The sequence below is a fragment of the Haemaphysalis longicornis genome, unplaced genomic scaffold (assembly GCF_048455015.1).
Source record: "Haemaphysalis longicornis isolate Haplotype H1 unplaced genomic scaffold, Haemaphysalis longicornis Haplotype H1 scaffold_1, whole genome shotgun sequence".
In the NCBI taxonomy this organism is placed as follows: domain Eukaryota; kingdom Metazoa; phylum Arthropoda; class Arachnida; order Ixodida; family Ixodidae; genus Haemaphysalis; species Haemaphysalis longicornis.
In genome coordinates, this window is record NW_027526203.1 from 473,599,371 (window position 1) to 473,625,116 (window position 25,746).

At 47.6% G+C, this 25,746-nt stretch overlaps 1 protein-coding gene and 1 pseudogene across 1 annotated transcript in view; both read left to right on the forward strand.

Moving 5' to 3' along the window:
- Window positions 1-25,746, forward strand: part of LOC144156278 (alpha-1A adrenergic receptor-like) — a 464,281-nt gene that overhangs the window by 351,125 nt on the left and 87,410 nt on the right. The window lies entirely within an intron of this gene.
- On the forward strand, window positions 2,727-3,951 carry LOC144162727 (uncharacterized; annotated as a pseudogene).

Consider the following 25,746-nt stretch of genomic DNA (forward strand, 5'->3'; position numbering starts at 1 on the left):
GCTGCCCGTTTTATTTGCTCCCAATACACTAACGATATCAGCGTTACTGCACTAAAAGAATCATTGAAACTGCCGTCACTTGAATCTCGTCGTATCATTTCTCGATTGTGTCTAATGCATGCTTTCTATTATCACCCTCAGTCACGGCACGTCCTCCTTCAACCATCGCACAGAACTTCATCCCGTATAAACCACAGTCACCCTATCGCACCAATAAACGGACACACCTCTGCAATGATTACTTCATTCTTTCCCAATGGGATAACACTGTGGAACAAACTACCTGATAATATAGTCACGTGCAATAACCGCCAAATTTTCCGCAGTAAACTAAAATGTCACGTGTCGCAATCTAACTGAATGTGCTGTTTTCCCTGCCAATGTTTAAATACTTTTTAACTACTGTATAAACTGCTGCCACTTTTCTCTGGAAGCTTACCTTTGTACCTTTACTTTTTATTTGCATTTGGTAATATTGACGTTTTGCTTTGCATATTGTACCTTTTTTTTCTCACTGATCTCTGAATGTTTACGCTTGGAACCCTTTGAGTTTTGTTGAGTTGTTCATCATACCTTGTACTCCGCCCCCCCCCCCTTATGTAATGCCTTCGGGCCTTTAAGGTGGAATAAATGAAAGATATTAGCTTATAAAGGCAAATCCTTTCCAAACCACTAAATGTGGTACCGTACTTAGTACTTTTCAACATTGCTGAGCAAAAAGATAACGTTATACATATTTGAGGCAAAGCATTATTACTTAACTGGTACTAGGCAATGTACTTTTAACTGAAAATAGATATGGGCTCGATATATAGGATAAAAAATAAACAAAAGTGCTCGTTTAGGAACAATTGCGCACTGACATTGCGCACTGACAGGGCACGGCAGCACTGCCAGGATGCAACGTCTCAACCCGTTGGTTTATCTGCCGCAGATAATTGGCGTCCTGCTGCTCATACGGAAGTATAATATGGAGAGGATCGAATACGCTGTAAAGAACGGAGGTAGCCTGAAAGCAGTAAAGAGACGTCTTGACGTCTTGGCGTGGGGAAAAATCAGATGTATGCACTTAAGGATAAGCAAGGCAATCTCATCACAAATAGGGATAAAATAGTCACAGTGGCCGAGGAGTTCTATAGGGATCTGTACAGTAGCCGGGACATACAGGATAATGCCGAACGAGACAGTAGTTCAGAGGAGATAGACATCCCACCAGTAACGACCGAAGAAGTAAGGAAGGCATTGAAAGAAATGAAAGGGGGCAAAGCACCTGGTGAGGATCAGATAACAGCAGACCTCTTGAAGGATGGCGGAGAAATTGTACTTGAAAAACTGGCAAACCTGTATACGCAATGCCTAATGACCGCAATGGTACTGGAATCTTGGAAGAACGCGAACATCATCCTAATCCATAAGAAAGGCGACATGAAGGACTTGAAAAATTATAGGCCGATCAGCTTACTGTCAGTCGTCTACAAGGTATTTACCAAGGTAATCGCTAACCGAATCTCTGCAACCTTAGATTTCAATCAACCTAAAGAACAAGCAGGGTTCCGTAAAGGTTATTCAACAATGGACCATATTCACACGATCAATGAGGTGATAGAAAAGTGCGCTGAGTATACTGAACCCCTATATATAGCCTTCATAGATTATGAGAAAGCATTTGACTCGGTCGAAACCCTAGCAGTCATTCAGGCATTACGGAACCAGGGGGTAGATGAGCATTATGTAAGGATACTAGAGGATATCTACAATGGGTCTACAGCTACCATCATCCTCCATAGGGAGAGCAGCAAAATACCTATAAGGAAGGGTGTCAGACAAGGAGACACAATCTGTCCAATGTTATTCACAGCATGCTTACAAGAGGTATTCAGAACGTTGGATTGGGAACAGGTTGGAGTAAGGGTTAATGGAGAATACCTCAGTAACCTCAGATTTGCTGATGACGTTGCCTTGCTAAGTAACTCGGGGGACGAATTGCAAAGCATGCTTTCCGCACTGGGCGAACAGAGTAGAACAGTGGGCCTGAAAATTAATATGCAGAAAACTAAAGTAATGATCAATAACCTCAGGACAGCACAGCAGTTTGAGATAGGTGGCGAGGCAGTGAAAGTGGTAAGCGAATATATCTACTTAGGCCAAGTTGTGACCCCAGATCCCAACCATGAGGCAGAGATAATTAGATGGATCAGAATGGGGTGGGGTGCATATGGCAGACATTCTCAGATAATGAATAGCAGCCTACCATTGTCGCTGAAGAAGAAAGTGTATGACAGCTGCATCTTACCGGTACTCACCTACGGGGCAGAAACTTGGAGGCTCACTAAGAGGGTTCAACTTAAATTGAGAACGACTCAGCGGGCAATGGAGCGGAAAATGATAGGTGTCACATTAAGGGACAAGAAGAGAGCGGAGTGGGTCAGGGAGCAAACTGGTGTTAAAGACATATTAGTAGAAATTAAGAAGAAGAAATGGACGTGGGCAGGGCATGTAATGCGAAGGCAAAATAACCGCTGGTCATTAAGGGTAACAGAGTGGATCCCTAGAGAAGGCAAGCGTTGCAGGGGGCGGCAGAAAGTTAGATGGGCAGATGAGATCAAGAAGTTTGCGGGGATAAATTGGTCACAGTTGGCACAGGACCGAGATAATTGGAGAATAATGGGAGAGGCCTTTGCCCTGCAGTGGGCGTAGATAGGCTGGTGATGATGATGATTATGATGATGATGATGATGATGCTCACGCAAGCAGGAAGCGAAGACCCGGCTCTGCTATCTGGATTCGACGGCGCACCACTTCCCAGCCACCAAGCGCATCATGTGCGCATTGCGCACTTGGAATCTACGCTCGGCGATTTGCCTGGAAACCGGCCTGCTTCGGTGACTTCATGTGCTGACGCAGATCGCCACAACGTGGAGACGGCGCTGCTGGCAGACTGGAGTGGTATAAATAAAGACTGGACACCCCTCAACTCAAGCCACAGGGCACGGCAGCACTGCCAGGATGCAACGTCTCAACCCGTTTGTTTATCTGCCGCAGGTGAGCAAGCGTTATGGCAAATGTATTCGTTCAAATTACCTATGCCTAATAGTGCTGCCGTGCCCTTGGCAGATGTGTGCACAATTGTGTGACATGTGTGTCTGTATTAAGGAATTACTGTTGCTCAGTGGTGACATTGAAACAAACCCGGGACCCGATATGGCCAAGATCATGAAACAGATTCAAGTAATTGCAGATGACATAAAAGAACGGTTGAAATCTTTTGAAGCCAAACTAGAGCAAGTAACGTTACTGGAAAACAAGATCACGTCCTGTGTCTCCCAGGTAACCAATCTTCAAAAAACCGTTCACTACTTGGCGTTAAAAATAGACGACTTAGAAAACCGGTCTAGAAGGTCAAATTTACTTGTGTACAGTGTACCGGAGCAGGCGAACACCCTGAAACCCTCGAACAAACTACAAGTGAGCAGATACTTGAAAACATACTGAAGATCAAACCCGTTCCAATAGAAAGAATTCACAGGATAGGAAAACAAGATGCTCAAAAAACTAGACCAGTCATACTAAAACTCCTCAACTTCCGAGACAAAGCAACCATTCTTAGAAACTGCACGAAACTAAAAGGAACCGCTTTCTCTGTTGGATAGGACTTCTCAAATAGAGTAAGAAACATCAGAAAAAAGCTTTGGCAAGTTGTAAAAACAAGAAAAGAAGCTGGATACAAAGTATTTCTGGTCTATGACAAGTTAAAAGTGAACGAAGATCTGTACCGATGGGATGAGGAAACAAATGCTATTGCGCTCGTAACCGCTGGCCGTCACAGCATCAACCATGAAAAAAACGACGAAGCGGAAGCACCATGCGAGCCACAACGCCGCAGCCAACGAAAGAAGTAACATTTCTTAACATTAACACCCGCAGCATGCTTCAAAAATTAGTACAGCTTGAATCCTTACTTCTTGGAACTGAACCGGACTTCGTAGCTTTGACAGAAACGTGGTTGACAAATGAGATAAAGGATTTTGAGGTAACACCGCCCAACTACGTTATCATTCGTAAAGATAGGCCGACACGTGGGGGAGGCGTGGCCATTTTAATAAAAAAAAGACCTTTTGTTTGAAATACTTCCTTAGGTTATCGGAGTCGAGGCATTATTTTGCAAGCTTCTCTTCACTTCTCGCCCAGTATTTGTTGGCTGCGTTTATCGCAGCCCATCTTCAGACAAGGATAGCTTGCAAGTATTGCACACGTATCTGCATCGGCATGTACTCGGAGCCAGGCTTTAATTTGCCCGATATAAACTGGTAAACAATGCAACACCACAGCGCATGCTCGGATGTGCTCATTGATATCATGGTGACATTTAATCGCTCCCAAATTGTAAAGCAGCCTACCCCTGTTCAAGGGTGTTGTTCTAATGTACTTGACTTGGTGTTTTTCCGTGATAATTTTCCTGGCGATCAAGCACAGATCGTAATTCTTGAAGGCATATCGGACCACGAAGTTATTCAAGGCTCTGTTTCTATATTTGACATCCCAATACCGTTCAACTCCTTTACTGCATATCTTGACTTTAACCATGCCGATGACACCAGCATACTTGACCATCTTTTCCATGAACTTGCTTCGTTTGAACTACTTGCGAATGATTCAGACACAAATATAGAAATCCTATGGGCAAGGTTCAAAGCGGTCGTAACACACTGCGTTCTTAACTATGTGCCGTCTAAAACAAAGAAAACAAGAAAACATAATCCCTGGATAACGCGTGAAATTATTCATTCCAAGCGTAAAGTAAAACGCCTCAGAAAAACTTTGAAGGCAAAACCTACGCCACAAGTTCGGAACAAGTTGAGTCAAGCTATCAGTAACATGAAATCCCAAATAAAAATGTCCCGCCGTGGTGGCTCAGTGGCTAAGGCGTTCTGCTGCTGAGCACGAGGTCGCCTGTTCGATTCCCGGCCGCGGCGGCCGCTTTTCTGATGGAGGCGAAAAGCAAAAACGCCCGTGTGTACGAGATTTCGGCGCACGTTAAAGATCCCAGGCGGTCAAAATTAATCCGGAGCACTCCACTACGGCGCGCCTCATCGCCTGAGTTGCGTCGGCGCATTAAACCACCAATCAAGATAAACTAAAAATGTCCAAAGCAAACTATTTTACAAGTACGCTACCCAACTTTTTGAAAACGTCTCCCCAGAAGTTCTGGAACTACCTCAATCCCAAAAACCGTAATAGGCCCGCGGCACCGGAAGAAAGCAAAGATAAAGCAAACTCGCTAAATAACTATTTTCAATCTGTTTTCACGATTGATGACGGAAATGTGCCTGATGTTGACATTTGCAACCGCCGACATATTGAACCACTTGTTGGGACAGAGTCCGGAGTGCTTAATTTGTTGTTAAAATTAGATACTAAAAAGGGTGCCGGTCCGGACAACTTGCCGAACGAATTTCTTAGGAGATATGCTGAATGGGTAGCCAAATACTTGCGTATACTTTTCAATAAGTCCCTATCAACCTCTTCTCTCCCCCAAGAATGGAAAATCGCAAAGGTAGCCCCTGTTCATAAATCTGGTAGCGAAGCTGACCCATCAAACTTCAGAACCATCTCACTAACCAGACCAACCTGTAACCTACTGGAACACATAATTCTTAAACATCTAACATTGTACCTTGACCATAATCACATCTTATCGCCATTACAACACGGTTTTCGCAAAGGGCTATCCACAGTTACCCAACTGGTTGAACTAATTCACGACATCTCCCTCAATGTAGACTGCAGAAAACAAACCGATTTAATTCTATTGGATTTCTCAAAGGCTTTTGACCGGGTGCCACACAAAAAACTTGTAAGAAAATTAGAAGCAACAATAGGCCCAGGTCCACTTACTGACTGGATAGACAATTATCTGAGTAACCGAACGCAGTACGTGCAAGTCAATCGCGAAAGTTCTACCATAGCCAATGTTACGTCAGGTGTACCACAGGGCGGTGCTTTGGCGCCCATTTTATTCCTGACCTTCATTAATGTTTTACCTGCTGGCATTGGTGTTAATGTGAGGCCTTTCGCCGATGACTGTATACTTTACCAAGAAATTAACGCCCCAGAAGATCACGTAAAATTGAACAATGCCTTGCAGTACATATCTAGCTGTTGTGCTCTCTGGCAAATGACCCTGAAAGTTAAAAAATCTGCTCTCTTGAGGATAACCAGAAAAAAAGCATGTACCTGAATTCGTTTACGTTATAAATAACTCTCCACTTCCGGTAGTGACTGAACACAAATATCTAGGTTTATCTTTAACACAAGATTTTAGATGGGATATCCACATTAGCCATGTCACATCAGCTGCATTAAAACGACTGTTTTTCTTTCGTAGAAGTCTCGGTTCTGCGCCACATGAAACGAAACTTCTCGCCTACAAAGCATTCGTCAGACCCGTCTTAGAATATGCAAACGTCGCGTCGTTTCCCTTTACAAACAGTCTCATAAATGCCCTAGAACGAATACAACGAAAAGCGATAAGATTTGTTTATAACAAGTACAGAATAACAGACTCACCCACAGAACTTTTAAATAAAAGCAGGTCTCTTAACAATAAAAAACCGCGCTAAACTGGCACGTCAGAAATTCCTCTATCTATCAGTTCATGAACAGCGAAACATAGACAGTTCAAAGTACATGTCATACGCAGAAACAAGGCCGACACGACAAAAGGATTCACAGACACTGAATGAATATCAGGGCCGTACTGAATTTCTGAAATTCCTTTTTTCAACTAGCAATTAGTGACTAGAATAATTTTCCAATCAATATAACAAACAGTCAATCATTGGAAACTTTTTCATCCCTGCTTGAATTTTACATATTGTCTTTGGAATGACAAACTGAGTTTTTTTGATTGATTGATTGTGGGGTTTAACGCGCCGACGCAACGCAGGCGATGAGGCGCGCCGTAGTGGAGGGCTCCGGATTAATTTTGACCACTTGGGGATCTTTAACGTGTGCCGAAATCTCGTACACACGGGCGTTTTTGCTTTTCTCCTCCATCAGAAAAGCGGCCGCCGCGGCCGGGAATCGAACCCGCGACCTCGTGCTCAGCAGCGCAACGCCTTAGCCACTGAGCCACCGCGGCGGGTAAACTGAGTTTTTTTGTGCACTGTTTGAAGTGCTCACCATTCTTTTTTCAGTACTAGTTGGTACTGATGTCCTATGGTATTGATGTAGTTATACTTGTACTGATGTAGTCATAAAATGTATTGCTGTCGGTTTTGTCTCACTCGTATTGCAATATTTCAGTGAGTACCCTTTGTATAAATTTTGCACTTTCACAATGTATGTGCCCTTCCTGCAATAATCCCTAATTGGGATTGGCAGTATGTGTAAATAAAATAAAAAATAAAATAAAAATATTTCGACGCAAAAATACAAAAATAGCCCACGCCCCAGCCTAGACCTCATGGCAGTCTTCAAAGTCAACCAGCAACGAAAAGTTCCCACAGACAGCCTTCGATCTGTGGCCCGCGGTAAAACGGAATTGACTTGAGCAAACGTCAAAGAGGGCGAGAGGTCGGTGGGAGAGAGAAGCGTGGCATTTACGGTCCAGGAGCGGAAGACGACTATCATCTTTAGACGACAAGTGAGCAGAAGCGCGGCCAATGTTTTCTTCGTCTTGAGTTCGCTTGAACGCTATGTTTTTGTATTTTTCTGGTGATGGAAGTCCAATTTAACATCGCTAGGCTTATTTGTAAGTCTGTTGCGAAGAAGGCCCTTAACTCTCGATTTCTCTATGCTGGGATTCCCCGCTCCGTCCTCGGCTGCAAGTTTGGAAGTGCTATCTTATCATTCCCATGCAGATGGTGTAAGACTCAGCTGTGCCGGCAACGTCCCGTGCAAACTTTCCTCGAAAAAATTTCCATGATATACTGACACGACGTGCGATACTCGGCAAGTGTGAGCACACTCTGCGCGAGCGCCTTCAAGGGGCAGAGGGGAGGCTAGGGGAGGAGCGCGTATGGGTGGAGACCGCCGAGTGACGACGTCAAGGGTAATGGACGCATGGAAGACGCGCTGGGCTCTCGGCGTTTCGGAAGTGCTCTTCGTTTTCTTGGAAACCTCGGTGGCGGTGGCCCAAGGCGGCCTTTCCGCCGCAGCGCACTCGGGAGCGAACGGCCGGTTTACTTTAGTGGTTCGGCCGACTGCCTCTGCGTCGTTACCCCGTTTGTTTCACATTACTCAGCCCATCTGCTGTAAAGGGCGGCGCAGCATTACTATTTCATTTTTTATTGCACTGCTACAGGAAATGCGTGTCCCAGTTTGTCAGAAGCACCGAGTTTCTTTTTTTTTTTTTTTTTTTTTTTTGCTCCGTGCTGTTTCACCGCATCAGGCAAAAAGAATCTACTCGCTTGTACTAATACAAACCTGTCACGGGCCACTTTTCTGGCACTAATTTTATATCAACTCTTATAGTTATTCATGTGTGAGTCACACCCCCGCACGGTGTGGTCGAATGATTCTTGTTGGAGGCGTGGTTTTCACGTTAGGCAGCAAAATTAATTCCCTGAAGAAAAGCTCGAGATGCCTAACGTTTCGCTGCACCGAATGGTCTCGTCACCGATGTGAAAAAAAAGAAGCAGTTCGCAGCTTGTATGTGCACCTCAGAAGCTGCGGCAGCTCAATACGACTAAAGGAAACGACCCTCGGGATTTAAAAAATCAGCTCCACTAATGCCAGGAGAATTGGACGAATCCTGAAGGAAGAAATGAAATCCCGGCGCAAAGGCTCGTGGCTTGCACTGCACCGCTTTGAAGCTGGAATTCATTGAAGGAGGCTGCGAATTATTTGCATGGGGCTAGGACATTCCTGTGGGTAGTTGACTTAAATCTAGAAATGCTCGTCGTTAATAAGCTAAAATCCCGTGACGTGAAGTCTTAAACGGGACCTGAAAGGCGTTTTGAGCACACTAAATGAACTAGCGCAATCGTTAGATTGGGTCGTCAACGTCAGCTGTGCCAAGTATTACTCTTTTACGTGCAGCGGAAAGCTCACACTTTTGTTGCAAAGTTTGTCGCTTTGTTCTCACCCTTCCGTTCGTGTTTTTGGACGCCGCGATCTTCACGTGTCTACGTCATCGATTCCCAGATGTTCGTCATGAGGTAGACATCCCGCTATCGCGCGGCTTTTTCACGCACTTCCGTCAAAGAGATGTGTCGTCTGCTCAGCGTCGGCTCGCCGGCTGATCTGCCAGAGGAGTTGCGGAGTGCTTGGACATTTTACGACAAACGAAGCAAGTGTAAACAAACGCTTAACCGCTTGTATTGAATGCAACACGGCCATAACACGACATGGTAGTATCTTACTTGAGTACGTACCATAAAGAATGCGTCGAAGCCCGTGGCACTTCTTTCGTGCAATCGCAGAGAACGCCCTGAGCCGAATGCCCGGGTTTGACGCATACATTTTATTCAACTTCAAAACAATCCAGAGATGCGTTTCGAACGAACACAACGTCAAAACATGCGCTGCAAGTCTGAACCGCGATTGACAGACGATCGGTTGCTTCCTCCTGCCCGTCGTAAATTCGGCACTCACCTCGCGCCCGGTTTGCGGGACGAACAGCACGTCACTTAACTCTGGCGCGCAAGCCGAGAAGGCTTTTAGCAAGGCACACTGCACATACCCCATGCTAGGTTTAGTCGTACGTCGCTCGAGAAAGATAATTCAGACCATGAGAAGCACTATCCACCCTGTTACGATTGAGCCCGCCGTTGGGCTTCGTTCCAATACTCATCGGCTGTGCGGCGAAGCCTCCGCTACGTACGCCTTTCAGACAAGGCCCACCGTGTCAGTGACTCATGTTTTCACGTCTAGACAATCCCGGGTCAGACGCTTCGCTTTCGGCGTGTTTCAAACTTCGACGGTTACCGGCAAAGCACGCCTCAACGCGGTTCAAGGACACAGAGGATCCGCGATCGCAGCGGAGTCCTCCTCTCTCCCCTCTCTCGGGCTCAGCGTGCGCCGCTGCTACCGACTGCTCACGAACTCTCGAAAGAGTGTGGTGTGTGTCTGTCACGTGTGTGGCGTGTGCGCAATCTAGAGGGAACGCTGTTTTGACCGTTGGCGCTTTTGGGTATAAAAACGAGCCTCTCAAGCGCTATACCCAATTTCTGTTTGAGCAGTGAATCATTGCTGTCACTCTGCTCGAATCCTGTACTGTAATCTCGCCCGTCGGGGCGTTGTTCTTTGGCTTCGGCTCACCTCTCGCTATAGCCGCTGCTCCGCTGCTCCGTAAACCGCGAAACGGCAAGGCCAGGCCGCACACATGCGGCCAGGTGTTTCATTCGCTCTTGCAGCATTGAGCGGAGTGCGGGATCCATTTCCATGGTGTCAACAAAAATGAAAAAGCCGAAAGAGCTTGCCCGTAGCAGACGGCAGTCTGAGGAGCGCAATAGCGGAAGTACGTCACCGCTGAGGAGCGCAGCATCATGGGAGGGAAGACCTACGCGCCGTCAACAGCGAAGAAAAAGTTGAAAGAAGGAGAAAATACGGCGCGACGATAATGCGCGGTTTTTGATTTACGATTTCTCAGCTAATACTCATCGCTTTAAAAATATTCTTGCAGGATAGATTGCTAATACATTGCTTTATTTGGTTACATTTACATCCCTGCATCGGCGGAAGGTATTTCAGGACCCCTTTAACCAGAAGGCAAGCCACCACAACAATTTTTTTGTTAAATGCCAAAACAGCTCTGCTTAATGCTAAGGTATATCGCCTGTAATGGTGCTCAGATTGCATAAAATGCCTCAAATTGAAATTAACCACCAGCAAGCGGCCTACAGCCCCCCCCCCCCCATTTTGTATGCATAAAAATGGTATTATTCAGTATTGATGCCGCCTATTTCGTAACTAAAATCAAATGAGGCATAATGACAAAAAAACGTCCTGCATCATTATTTCACATGCTTGTTTCAGCACGCTCCGAACAAAAGGATTCGGGCTTTCACGAGAACACTGACCCACCAGACCACTAGTAGTGCAGGGTTGTGCAGAGACTGGACGGAAGCTTCGCACAGGGCGCGCCTCCTGCAATCAGGGAGAAGCGGCCGTCTCGTCACCCTAGACTCTTCCAGCTCGCGGGGACTGTACCGTCGCGAAATGCGCTTCGTCCAAAACAGCGCAGATACGACAAAAGCACAGGCGGCAACAATATTTAACGGCAGGCGAACTATTAGGCTTGAGTAAAACTCCTGCGCTAGTAGCACTAATTTTATATATATATATCTTTGCCTTTTCCTGATGACGCAAGTAAGTTGCTATGGTTACCGAAGTGCACCGCGTAGAATTTGCGCGCCATGCGAAAATTCGCACAATTGCTCCAAGCGGGCGTTCAGAAAGGGCCTTTTTACCTTTATTTCTTTTTTTTAGATCGGTGTTGAGATGCGGAACCGGGATCCCCCAGGAAAACGCGAAACACCTGCGCTCAGCCTGTTGATTTGACGCCGGCCGAGAAGCGAAGAGGGGAGTTCTTCCTGAGTGACTTGTGGCAACACCCTCTTTGAGTGGTGCCTACTTCCCTTGCCATTAGTACTCTTTTGCTCAGTCTACTTGAGCTTTTCTTGGCAGAAAATCATATTTCCCTTGAGATGACACACAGTGGGCCTTTGGAGGCGGAGTGATGAACCGCTCCTACTGTGGATGCCGCTTTTCTGTCTGCTGCTCGTTCGTTCACGTTGCGCACGGAGTGAGACGAGCGCAGGCCATGAGTAAAAAAAAAAAAAAAACGAATGTGACTGCTGGTTTAGCAGTAAGCAATGGTCTGGCTACATGTATTAGGGGATTTTGTCGAGGAACATAATAGTTACCGGCCGCCGCGGGAGAGCAGGCTTTTTAGGTTTCGTGAAACGTCGTCGCTGTGGTCATCGTTTGTCGCATGAGAACGAGCTAGTAACTTTGTTCCCATCCTTTGCAGTTTTCCTAACGACGAGTGCAGTCGTCTGCCTTCTTGCGAATGGCCCAGTGTGTTTTGCTGGATGTGGCGTGGTCATTATTAAAGGGCCAGTTTCCATATTATACGGGCAAGAAAGACGACGGGACCCGTGCATGCATGAATCTAGCATAACATCGAAAAAAAAGGCCCGTAACAAAAGCAATTAGTCCACACTAAAGCCCTGCAACCCCCCCCCCCCCCCTAGATTTACTGAGGCATACTTTACACATTCCATGAACCCGGTGTTCAGCAATCACTATGATTATCAACTGCCTATTTAGGTCCGCTGCAGGACGAATGAGTGTCCCACTGACTTCCACCCGCTCCTGTCCTGCGCTGCCCCAGTCCATTCTTTGCCTCCGAATTTTCTCCTTTCGTCTCTCCATCGAGTTAATGGCCTTCGCCTTCTTCCAGTCCTGTGACTCGGTATCCACTCTGTTACCCTCGTAATCCACCTGTAAAGTCTCACTACATGGCTAGCCCAAGTCCACGTCTTCCTAATTTTAACTACGATATCTTCCACTCGAGTTCGCTCCCTGATCAAGGATGCTCGTTTCCTGTCCCTGAGTGTTAATCGTATCATTACTCACTCCACGGCTCGTTGCACGGAGCTAACTTTGCTTTCCAGTTGTTTAGTAAGGAGCCAGGTTTCTGTTCCGTATGCGATGACCGATAGAACGCTTGCCGAGTGCACCCCAGCCAATTCCTATTCAGCGCAGGATTCCTTCCTCGCGGTTGGGAACAGTGGGGATAACCTGTCCAAGGTAGTTATAGTCTTCTCATTTTTTCAGTATTTCGCTACCTATGCTGAAGAAGGCACTTTATGCATGCTTATTTAGATTTACTCATATTTATTAAGTGCAGAGCATTTTAGGGGCTCGTCTTGTCATCGTTGCTCGTTCGCTGTCACAATGTCTAGTGTCTGCCGGAATGAGGCGGCGCAGAAAGATAGCGGACCCAAGTAGAGCACCATGGCCTTATGGCGTAACGGACCCAAACAGAGGCTTCGAAAAACAAGCGGTTTATACAGTCATCACCGTTCGAAACTCCGGAATTGCTGGCGCTTGTCATACGTCTTTGCGTTGTTTAGCGCAAAGAAAACTGCAGGTATACATTTGAGGCAAAATCTGTGTAATTAACCGGCAGCCCCCGCGTTCACTTAGTTAGGAGCGCCCGTTGGGTTGGTTTTTACGATAGTAGGAGAAAACAGTGGCTGCCAAAAACGACGCGTTTTATACTGCGTAGTAAGGCGCCGGCACGTGCGGGATGGAAGCAAGAACAAAAACAACAGAACTTCCACTCGCGCTGTCCGAGGCAGGCGGCGCGCGAACATGCACTGCGAAGGCGGGAAATTTTAATTGCATTGGACGAACCTCCGTTCACTTAATCAAGAGAGGAGTGACACAGGCAGGCGAAGAGCGTGATGGGTGGTAGCAGTGAGCGGATAACGGCGCCAGATCCCATTATGGCGATTCACTCTTCTGCCCTTCCGACAGCTTTCACGTTGAGCGGACCCGCCGCGGTGGCTCAGTGGTTAAGGCGTTGTGCTGCTCCGCACAAGGACGCGGGTTCGATTCCCGGCCGCGGAGGCCGCTTTTCTGGTGGAGGCGAAGAGCAAAGACGCCCGTGTGTACGAGATTTCGGCGCATCTTAAAGACCCCCACATGGTCAGAATTAATCCGGAGCCCTCCACTACCGCGCGCCGCATCGCCTGCGTTGCGTCGGCCCGTTAAATCCTACAATCATAAAATCACGTCGAATGGAACGGCTTTAACTTTTTAAAACTACTGTGAGGCATTCTGATTGTAGATATTCAATGGTTTGTTGCAGTTGTTCTGTCGATTCACTGAGTAAATCTATGTTGTCTGCAAACCTCATATGACTCAGGTATTCCCCGATTATACGGAAACCTGCGCTTTCCCAGTCAAGCTTCCTGTATACCCCCTCCAGACATTCTCTTAACAATATTGGTGAGATGGTATGTCCCTGAAGCACTCCCTTTTGGATCGGGGACCTTTCGCTTTGCTTGTGAATGATTATCCTGCCCGTACATTCCTCATATATGTCGTCTAGGAGTTTTATATAGGTATCTTATATTTCTTGGTTTTTTTAACGCTGCCAACACTGCTTCAGTGTTAACTTATCGAATGCTTTTTCATAGTGTATAAATGTCATGTACAGATGTTTATTTCACTCTGCAGATTTTTCCATTGCTTGATTGATGACATGGATGTGATCTGTGGCAGAGTATCCTTTTCGAACTCTAGCCTGCTCCCTGGCTTGTTGAAAATCTAGGCTTTCACTTGTGCGGCTAAATATTACATTAACAAACACCTAGTAAACAACTGAAAGTAGGCTGACGGGTGTGTAATTCTTAAGATCTTGGCTATCTCCCTTCTTGTGAATCAGAACTATGTCGGCTTTTTTGCAGGCTAATGGTACTTTTAAAGTCCTTGAGCTTTCTGAGAATAGTTTACTAACCTTTTACAGTTCAATATATCCACCCTCTTTTAGAAGGTACATGGTTATGCCATCCTCGCCTGCAGCGTTTCCTCTTTTCATACCCTTGGTCGAATTTTCCGCTTCCTCTTTAATTACTAGAAGTATATGGCAAGATAAGCTCGTCAGTTCAGTACTTTTCCTGGTGCAACGCCGCTAGCGTATAGCAATTTGTAGGATCGTTGTGCTGCTTTTATTATCTCCTCCATATTACGCGTAATGTTATCCTGTTCTTCTCTGAGTGCGTGCATTCTGTTTCTGCGAATAGACATTTTCCTCTTTGTTGCCTTGAAGCTTCCTCCTGTCCACAGCGTTTCCTCGTACCCAGCCGTGTTGTACGCAGGAATGTCCTTCGGGTTACTTTTATTAATCAATTTTGACAGCTCCGCTAATTCAATTTTGTCCATCGCATTCAGCAATTTCATGTTACGCTTCGCGATGAGTTCCCTTGTTTTCTGCGTTAGCTTGTCATTATGTTTCCTACATGCAGCTTCCGCCACAGAGGCTGCCGAGTCTGGGATTTCTGGTTTTAGTACGCCATTTAGCGTGTCAACACTGTCGTCTTTCTCATCAGTTAAAAGCGCAATTTGTTCTGTGGTGTTATTTGAAACTCCCGCGACCTGGTTATGACTGGCCCCATGGTGTGTTTCCTACGTTTCGCTAGCTTCCCTATTTCTCTTTCGAGATTTAGCCCTATTTTGCACCTAACCATTCAATAGCCGCTGCTCCGAATCTGCGCACTACGTGGGTGCTCACTTAAAATGCAGTCAATTTCTTTTTTGTTCTCCCGTTGGGACTTTTCCATGTTTATTTTCTACTCTTTCGTTTGCGGAAGAATGTGTTCATTAGCCTCAGGTTATTACTGTATCTCCTCGAATAGTGCGAGTGCCTGTTCCAAACTTTCCAACTCACGTTTGTCCTCCTCTCCTTGCACCTACTTTTGCGTTAAAGCATCCCATCACAATCGTGAATGGTGTTGTTCCTTTGTTCATCGCTGATTCGACGTTTTCGTAGAAACCATCTACCGCCTCGTCATTGTAGCTAAATCTCGGTGCTTAAGCTTGGACTATCTATAACCTGTAATGCTTGTTCAGCTTGGTCACAACAACTCCGACCCTTTCGTTTATGCTGGAGAATTCCTCTACGTTCCCTGCTTTCTCTCTGTGGATTAGAGATTACACGCTGTGTTCTTTCTTTTCGTGAGGTCATCGGTAGAGTAGAATACGCCCGAGTGAACACCATGAGGCCTTCTCCTATAACGTCACTTAGCCCTATGATATTGCCGCGACCATGTATGGTTTGTTTGTTTTTACGGCCCGGCCACGCCCAGCTCTGTTATATGTGTTCCAGTCGAAGCGCATCTTCCATTCTTTATTTTTATGACGCACGGGCTATCTCATTCAGATAAGCAGACTGTTCTGTCTTAACGTCACTAGCCCAGAATACTCTTCTCTGATCTACAATGTTCTGGATGTAAATCGACGGTTCCAGAAACACTCACCCCGAATGATAAAAGCCTGCAGAGCAGACACCGCGGATTTGGAATCGCCGACGCTCGCTTGAGCACGTCACTTTGTTGACTGCTGCTTCACCGCCTGTGTATTCTTTGAGTTGTTAGGGGAGCACAAGTTCGCTCCAATAAACTTCTTTCCCTTGAAGACAACTGCGTCGTCTGTGACTTCGTGACATCTGGCGGAGGTGCGGGGTACGCACCCTTTATGCTCCCTACAACCTCTGGAAGCCGCCAAGCCAGTCCAACAAGAGCCAGTCGCCGCCTGCATGGTTTACCACCCGGGCTGGGTCTACTACAGGAGAAAGTGAAGAAGGAAGACGTCGCAACCAGCACCATGGTCAACGAAGCCAATCCTCCCGTCATTCTCTAGCAACCTCGGGAGCCCCCATCATTCCGAGGATCCCTGGTTAAGACCCGGAAGAGTGGCTGGAGAAGCTGCAGCGCGTCGAAGTTTCAGCCGATGGGAGGATAACGAAACTCTGAGGCAAGTGTTTTTCTACCTCGGAGACTCGGCTCAAGTCTGGTTTAAAAATCACGAGAGGTCGCTAACATCCTGGAGCATGTTCAAAGCGGAATTTTTGGAATCCTTCACAACTGTCGTACGGAAAGAACGAGCTGAACTGTTGTTGCAGACGCGAATCCAACACCCTACCGAAGGTGTTGTGGTGTACGTTGAGGAGATCAAGATGCTGTCACGACGAGCTGGCCCCGAAATGGCAGAAGAGAAGAAGGTGCGCTTTCTGATGCGGGGAGTTAAACAAGAGCTCTTCGCTGGACTCATTCGAACCCCCCCCCCCCAAAAAAAAACATCGCTGAATTCGTGACCGAGGATTCGATGATCGAGAGCACCCTGGAAATGCTTTGGAGGCAGTACGATCGACAACTCAACGCGTTTTCGGCGGACCCCGTCAACGCCCCTTGATTCACGTCGGAAGACTTACAAGAAACAATCAGCGCCGCCATTCGCAAAGAACTCAGAAAATTTTTCCCAACCACGCCGCAACCCCAAGTCTCCTCCCTGACCGACGTAATCCGACAAGTCCAAAACGCACTGGTTACTTCTACGCCGTCGGAAGCACCCCTCGAACAACAAGCCATGACCTACTCCGCGGCTGTTCGTCGACCCCGACCTGCTCCAACCCGTCGTCTAGAATCCCAGCCGTACCGCCACCCACTGTCGCCCGCACGACCCCCTGCCGCCCAAAACCAGACGCCGAGGAAGACGTACGTATGGAGGACTCGCGATAATCGTCCGTTGTGCTATATCTGCGGAGAGTCCTACCACATCTACCGTCGCTGTCCCTACAAGAGGCTCGGTTTGCGAGGGTTCTCCGTCGGCGCCCCATGCCCCCGACCAGGTCAGCGCCCTACTGAGATCGAAGAATGCCTCTCCAACACCAACCGAGGACCAGCCCGCTTCAACCGCTCACTATCGCCCTACCCGTACCAGTCGCCGACCCGCCGTAGCACTGCTGACTTCTCACGTGGAAGGTCCCCCAGTCCACGCGAAGGAAACTAAAAGCAGCAACTTCTGGAGGTAAAGTTTCACGACCGCGGAAAAGTGAAAACCCTCCAATGACGCAGCGACTCGCTCAAGACCATGATTCACGACATGCCCTCAGCCCGACGACCCGACCGAACCCTGACGAGACTCCCGAACACGACGACAGCTACACGGCGCGACGCGTACCCGACATGATGTCCAGAACCTGCCGCTGAAAATACGACGAAGACGACGACGTATAGTGCCCGACCGTCAACACGCAAAAGCAGAGATACGACGCCACGACGTACCCGGAACTCGAGGAAGGCGGCCTTCGACGTTCAGCTGTCCATCGACGGCTTTGATGTAGTCGCCTTCATAGACACGGGAGCCGACTACTCAGTAATGAGCGGACCATTTGCGTCTAAGCTGAAGAAAGTTATGAACAGATGGGACGGTCCGCACATACGCACAGAAGGAGGCCCCCTCGTGACGCCAAGTGGAACGTGCACATCGCGCGTCACCATAGACGGCACAACGTACCCTGCGGCGTTCGTCATTTTGCCTAACTGCTCCCGTGACGTAATTCTCGGAATGGACTTTTTGACGGACAACAGTGCAATAATTGATCTACAGGCCAAGTTTATAACATTTTCCTCCGATAACTGCATGACGTCTGAACCGAACGCCGAAAACCGTGCTGTTGTAAGGATCGCCGACGATCACGTCACCCTGCCGCCCCGCGCAAGCTTGATGATCAGCGTCTACTGTTAAGATGCGGTTACTGTTGTCGACGCTATCGTAGAGAGTGACCCAAGGTTGCTTCTCGGACGCGGTGTCTTTGTCGCAAGAGGCATCGCGCTTTAAGCAACGCCAATCCCACGTTTTGGTCACTAATTTCACCGACGAGTACCACCATTTAAACAAGGGCGCTGCAATTGCGTTCCTCGAAGAAACGCCAGAAGCAAGTGATGTGATCGCGGTTGCCGAATTTGAACGCGCACCCGAAGATGCCTTAAAGCTCCCGAATCACTTCGACGTGAATCCGGCGTTACCGCAAACAGAACGGAACAAATTATTGGCTTTGCTGTGTCGCCACAGGGAGTGTTTTACGGCGAACTCAAAACTTCGTCAGTCACCTCTAGCGAAGCACCGAATAATAACCGAAGAGGGAGCCCGACCTACCCGACAGTCACCGTACCGCGTCTCTTCACACGAGCGGGAAGCCATTCGGACTCAAGTCGACGACATGCTCAGCGACGATATTATACAGCCATCGAAAAGCCCCTGGGCAGCGCCGGTCGTACTGGTGAAAAAAAAAGACGGCACATTAAGGTTTTGCGTTGACTACCGGCGACTGAACAAGATCACCAAAAAGGACGTGTACCCCCTGCCCTGAATCGACGACGCCCTCGACCACCTCTGTCATGCGAAGTACTTCCCATCGATGGATCTGAAGACCGGCTACTGGCAAATTGAAGTGGACGAGAGAGACCGAAAGAAGACCGCATTTATAACCCCGGACGGCCCATACGAGTTCAAAGTGATGCCGTTTGGGCTGTGCAAGGTGCCAAGCAACGTTTCAAAGATTCATGGACACTGTGCTAGCTGGCCTGAAGTGGCACACCTGCTTCGTATACCTCGACGACGTAATGGTATTCGCCCGGACTTTCGACGAACACCTTGCAAGGTTGGAGTCTGTACTCGAGGCCATTCGTACATCGGGGTTAACGCTGAAGCCTCAAAAGTGCCGTTTCGCGTACGAGGAGCTCACGTTTTTGGACCACGTCGTCAACGCCGCGGGAGTCTTACCTGACCCGGCAAAAACTTCAGCCATTGCGAACTTCCCAAGGCCGAAAGACAAGAAGGGCGTGCGAAGATTTCTCGGACTGTGCGCATACTACCGGCGCTTTGTCGCAAACTTCCACGCTTTGCAGAGCCACTCACACGCTTGACGAAAGATAGCACCCCTTTTAGCTGGGAAAAGGAGCAACAAAAAGCATTCTGCGAGCTGCAAAAACGCCGGCAAAGCCCGCCCGTGCTCGCTCATTTTGACGAAGACGCCAAAACGGAAATGCACACGGACGCCAGTGTTATAGGCTTGGGTGCCGTCCTCGTCCAAAAACAGAGCGGTTGCGGAAAAGTAATCGCCTTTGCCAGCCGTGGTCTGTCGAAGGAGGAGAAAAACTACTCAGCGTCTGAAAAAGAGTGCCTGGCTATTATATGGGCGATTTCGAAATTTCGCCCATACGTGTATGGTAGACCATACAAAATTGTGACAGACCACCATGCGCTGTGTTGGCTCGCCAATTTGAAGGACCCCTCAGGCCGTCTTGGGGGGTGGAGCTTGCGCGTGCAAGATTTCGACGTTACAATCGTCTATAAATCCGGCAGGAAACACTCCGACGCCGACTGCCAGTCCCGCGCTCCCGTCGACCCACCAGCACAAGACTCTGATGAAGACAGGGTGTTCTTCGGAGTCGTGAGGGAGAGCGACCTAGCCTCCCAGTAGCGTGCCAAACACGAGTTACGCGTCATAATCGACTACCTCGAAGGATGCAACGTCGCCGTGCCTAGGACCTTCAAACGCAACCTACCAGCATTCAACCTGAAAAACTCCGTTCTTGTGAAGAAGAATTTCAGCCCCGGAACCAGAACGAATTATCTTCTTGTCATCCCCGCAGACCTTCGCGACGAAATTTTGGAAGCGTGTCACGACGACCCGACTTCCGGACATCTCGGAACAGCCCACACAATTGGAAACATCAAGGCGAAGTACTACTGGCCCCGCCTTATATCCGACGTCACCCACTACGTCCGGAGCTGCCGTGACTATCAGCGACGAAAGACGCCACCGACGAGACCCGCCGGGCTTCTGCAACCGATCGCCGTCCCATCGAAGTCCTTCCAACAGATTGGAATGGACCTTCTGGCCCGTTCCCTACATCCCGATCCGAGAACAAGTGGATTGTCGTAGCGACAGACATGACGCGCTACGCAGAGACCGCCGCTCTTCCGAGGGGGACTGCACAAGCAGTCGCAAAGTTCTTCATAAGCCAAGTTGTCCTGCAACATGGAGCTCCGGAAGTCCCAATCAAGGACCGCGGAACGGCCTTTACTGCGGACCTGATGCAAGGAATATTACGTTACAGCAACACAGATCACCGAAGAACGACGGCGTACCACCCCCAAACGAACGAACTAACAGAACGTCTGAACAAGATAATCGCAGATATGCTGTCACTGTACGTCAGCCTTGAACATAAGACTTGGGACGAAGTGCTCCCGTATTTCACGTTTGCGTACAACCCGGCTATCCAGGAAACTACGCAGATGACGCCGTTCGAGCTTGTCTACGGAAGACGGCCGACTACGATGCTTGACGCCATGCTTCCGCATGTAGAAGACGACAACCTCAACCCCGACGTCCAAGGATACCTTCAGCGTGCGGAGGATGCCCGCCAGCTCGCTCAAGTTCGTACGACGGACCAGCAGCTGGTGGATGCCGGTAGCTACAACCTCCGACGCCGAGACGCCGAGTACCACCCAAGGGATCGTGTTTGGGTTTGGACTCCCATCCGACGACGCGGACTCAGTGAGAAGCTTCTGCGACGGTATTTCGGACCCTACCAGATTCTACGACGTGTTGGCCAACTTACCTACGAGGTGATCCCCAATAGTGATTCCGGAACATCACGACGACGCACGCGGCCCGAAGTCGTCCACGTGGTTCGCTTGAAACCTTACTATGCAAGTTGACGGACTTATTTTTGTTGTTTGTTCGCGTCTTTTGTTTTAGCATCGGGGCGATGCACTCTTAGAGGGGGGTAATGCCGCAAACCATGTATGGGTTTGTTTATTTATTGTTTGTTTTTACTGCCCGGCCACGCCCGGCGCTGTTATCTGTGTCCCACTCGAAGCGCGTCTTCCATTCTTTATTTTTATGCCGCACGGGCTATCTCATTCAGATAAGCAGACTGTTTCGTCTTAACGTCACTATCCCAGAATACTCTTCTCTGATCTAGAATGTTCTGGATGTAAATCGACGGTTCCAGAAACATTCGCCCCGAAAGATAAAAGCCTGCAGAGCAGACGCCGCGGATTTGGAATCGCCGACGCTCGCTTGTGCACGTCACTTTGTTGACTGCTGCTTCGCCGCCTGTGTATTCTTTCAGTTGTTAGGGGAGCACAAGTTCGCTCCAATAAACTTCTTTCCCTTGAAGACAACTGCGTCGTCTGTGACTTTGTGACAATATCCCAATGAATGCCCGAGAGCTCCTCTAATAGTACAGCTAAGCTTCCCTGGTTAGACCAAGTTCACACGCGTTGAATGTTGCCAAGCTCACGTTCTGACTGATTTCATTCACCATGTTTGTTTTTTCATTTTAAGAAGTGATTTTTTGAACAGTTGTCAGTCAGAGTGGGCGACATTTATATCTTTTTAAGAGCGTATTTTTGTGTATATTTTTGCGCATGTACGAGATAATTTCTGCTGGATATTTCGCCAGAATTAAGCAGCCGTGAGTGTGCATCTGTCCCGTTGACGGGCTTGCCTCGCTTTCATGTTGCCCATTTTTAAATCACAGCATCAATCAGGTGGCCCAAGAACCTGTTTTTCTCTGCATAACCGTATGCCGAAAATTCACCAGTTTCAGCTGCATTATGTGGGCAATAACATAAAAGAAGAATAAAATATCGCGTGACTGGACATTAATCGTCCAGCCGGACAAAACACCAATAGTTTGTACGACATGCATGCCGCCTCACAACTCGGCGGATTTGGTTTATTTATACCCCACTGCCGCATTGAAATGGTATTTTGAGAAGAGCCATAATTCCTGGAAAATCTGGTAAAAAGCAAGGGGGGGAGGGGTGCGGGGTGTCATTAATTTTCGAAATACCGGTGTTTTTTATACTCATTTCGGGCCTGCTCTTTTCACCATTAGCCAACACGAGACCCAGGGTGCTCCACCGGCACATAGTACTACTGGTCGCCAACCTCGGCCGCGAGGTCGTCCGGAAACTAAGGAAAAGGAGACCACGCATAACTTTTATGCGTGCCTTTTCCAGCCTTGAAACCTTTTCTAACCTTGCCTTTTCTTGTAGCCTTTTCTAACCTTTAAGATAGAATGTCAGTACAGACACGAGTTTCAGTCGACAACATAGCCCAGTTATTCGGAAACCCATTGCGTTATTTTTAGAGGGAAAATTGAAGAGGAATGTTTTACCACTCCAGTCATTGGACAAGTTTATTTGCCATCTTCATGGTTTTGTGATTTACTTTTGTTTACTTTCTTTGTAAGCAACTTTTTCATGATTGCAAAAATATCTCGCTGTTATAGGCACTTCATAGATTTTACAAAGAACACAAATAGTCAATAGCGCCGGCATACAAGAAAATTTGTACGCACTATAAAATAAGCGTTCAAGAAGCAATCAGTTTACAACGCTGTAATCTTGCTATTCACGTCGCAACAATCTAGCTAAACGTGAGATGTTAACTGTAGAGGGTAGGTTATAATTTAATTCGCAACCTCATTTGCGATAAAATACTTGAATAACTAACACGAAAGCGTTATTCATCAAACTTGCCTTCAATGTCGCTAAAATTTGACTTAAATATAGCTGCACGTAGAGACCCGTTTGAATGTTCACCTTAATATCTATGCGCTGGTCAAATTCAGTTATTCTATATTGCTTCCAAATCCAAAAAAAAAGAATATCGCAAGCTGTTATAAAAAAATGTGGCAGCAGTTAAGTGCTGTTACATTTTAAGGGCATACCACAAATACAATTATGCGTTATGAATCTTACCAATGAAAGGAACTGGAAGACAGACTCGGGGAGAGCTTGCTACAAACCACGGCATTCAGGTTATGTGTCATTGTTTCGGCTGTTCAGTGATTCCGGACGGGTAGCCGCATTTTCAGCATAATTATTAAAGCTTATTGCCGCTTCCATGCAACACCAATGAACGTTTCGCAACGGAACAACAGCATACATTTCCTGCATATACGTTTCATGCGCACCTACGGCGCGAAATAGACAGGAAACACGCCCACAGCCGGCATTTGCCCGCTACCGCTCAGCGGAGCATCCACACTAGCAGCGCGACGCTACCGTCGCCGTATGGCACCAACGTCGCTTTAGGGTGCCCCGATTCACGAGTCCGCCGCTGGCATCGAGGCACCCTCGAGGCAATGAGGCATCGAGGCAGTGAACAGCGCCGCCCGTGGCGAACCGCTCGTCAGTTGAATGAATGCCGGTGCAGTTAGAGCGGCGTATACCTTTGCATGGCTTCCGGTCGGTCTGCTGTGCCGCAGCTTGCAAGGCCTAGATAACCACAAGGACGTTTTTAGATTGGTAAATCTTGATAGTGGAGGCGACCTTTGCGAGGCATGCCATGTGTACGATTTCCGCCCACACTCAGGAATTGCAAATAGCAGACGACGCTCAGTGTGCCAAGCTGGAAATCGAGAAGGAAGTGCAAACCCGTTCCTCCGTGCAAATTCTTCATGCAGAATCGTTGCCTACGGGCAGTTCGGCACTTCGAGGAATACATTGCAGCCAAATGCTCCTGCAAAGTCGGCGCGGGCAGCCGATCCAAGTCTGCTGCGGCGCTGGCCTCTGGCACTGGATGAGAAACGGCGTCATGGACGGGCGAAAGAGAGAGTTGGGGGTCACCTTCCGAGGTTTCCTCAGAAAGAAAACGGCCGAGAGACGACGAGGCGCAATCTCACTACTCACGCCAGAAACATGGCTCATTTCACAGAAATACGTTTACAGCAGCCATCAGGAATCGTTTCCAGAACCAATACCTCATGACAGTAGAAAGTTGTCGTTTGACGGCGAAAGGCTTTGCTTTATGCCTGTAATAATACTTGGTTGCTTTCTAGTAGGTTAATGGTTTTTGAGAAAAACATGTTATTGCGCGTTTAAACGGTGAGAGACAAGAGGATTCCAAAAACCTGCCTTCAGTTTCACAACTGAATGCGGCGGTCGTGTTTTACCACAAGCTGCCACCCACTCTTGAATAAACAGAAACTCATCGCTTTCGCTGCACGGAAAAGGCTGTCACATGGTGTAGGACAAAAAACCTGCTGCATCAAAATATTTGCACAAATTCTGGGGATTGTCTGTTAATGCGTAAAAATAGTTATGCGGTTTTACCATTTCACAAGCCCTGCGTTTTCTCGGAGGCATTAAATACTAAATCCAGAGAGATAATCACGTGAGAACTCGGGATCGGAATGCTCATCGATTTCGCCAGCTCATTCTCAGTTCTCTTTTCTTTGTTGTTCGACATGAATGAAAGCGCACGATTACGTAGAACTGGGATGTAGTAATTAATTTTCAACATGTTTTTGTTTTTGCGTTTTCTTTTGCGTTTTCTTGTTTTTGTTTTTGCGTTTTCTTGGTTGCCAGATTTGGCACATTTGGCCATCACTATCAGAATTGGGGGATTTGGTTCCGTTTGGTTATTTGTGTTTGTTTTTTCTTTCGATGATTTAAATTACTTTTATAAAGATAAATGCATCGACAAGGCATTGCACGGTTTGTGTTTAGGTACTCGGAAAGGGGTGCTTACCATTAAAGACACAGGTTGACGTTATAACACTCTCCCACACGTTTAACGCCTGTGCCGTGTATCGAGGCCAGCCTTTTCCATGCAGATGGCAAAAAAAATGGGGGGTGGATTGTTGCTTGGGGTGTTGTGCGGTTGGATTATTGTCACTCTCAATAAAAATTACCGCTACAAACGCGGAGTTCAGCTTCAGCTCTGAGGCTCCCGTGCTGTCACTCATTCAAACAGAAGGCACAAAGCTTACGATTGCTGAAAGAAATTGTAACCTGCCGCGACGTTTCCACGGCCGCACAGTAATCGAACTCGTACGTAAGTGCCTTTCTCTGCAAAGCACACGTATCGAGGTACCCCATCGTTAAGGCTGGCGAGGAAAACGTAGCCATTGAAACCGGTGGAAATAGTTTAAACTGGTAGAAAAGAATACTGATTGCTTGATTGTAGGGTTTAACACGCCGAAGCAACGCAGGCGATGAGGCGCGCCTAGCGGAGGGCTCCCTATTAATTTTGACCACCTGTGGACCTTTAACGTTCCGCAGAAAGGAACACTAGTACTAATGATTATATTCGTAGTTAAATCAGGTGTAGCCAGCAGGCGTACATTACCACAAAAATTGCCCATATCAATGAGGCCCATACACAACCTTAGAAGCATCCCACAAGTTAGTGCGTCT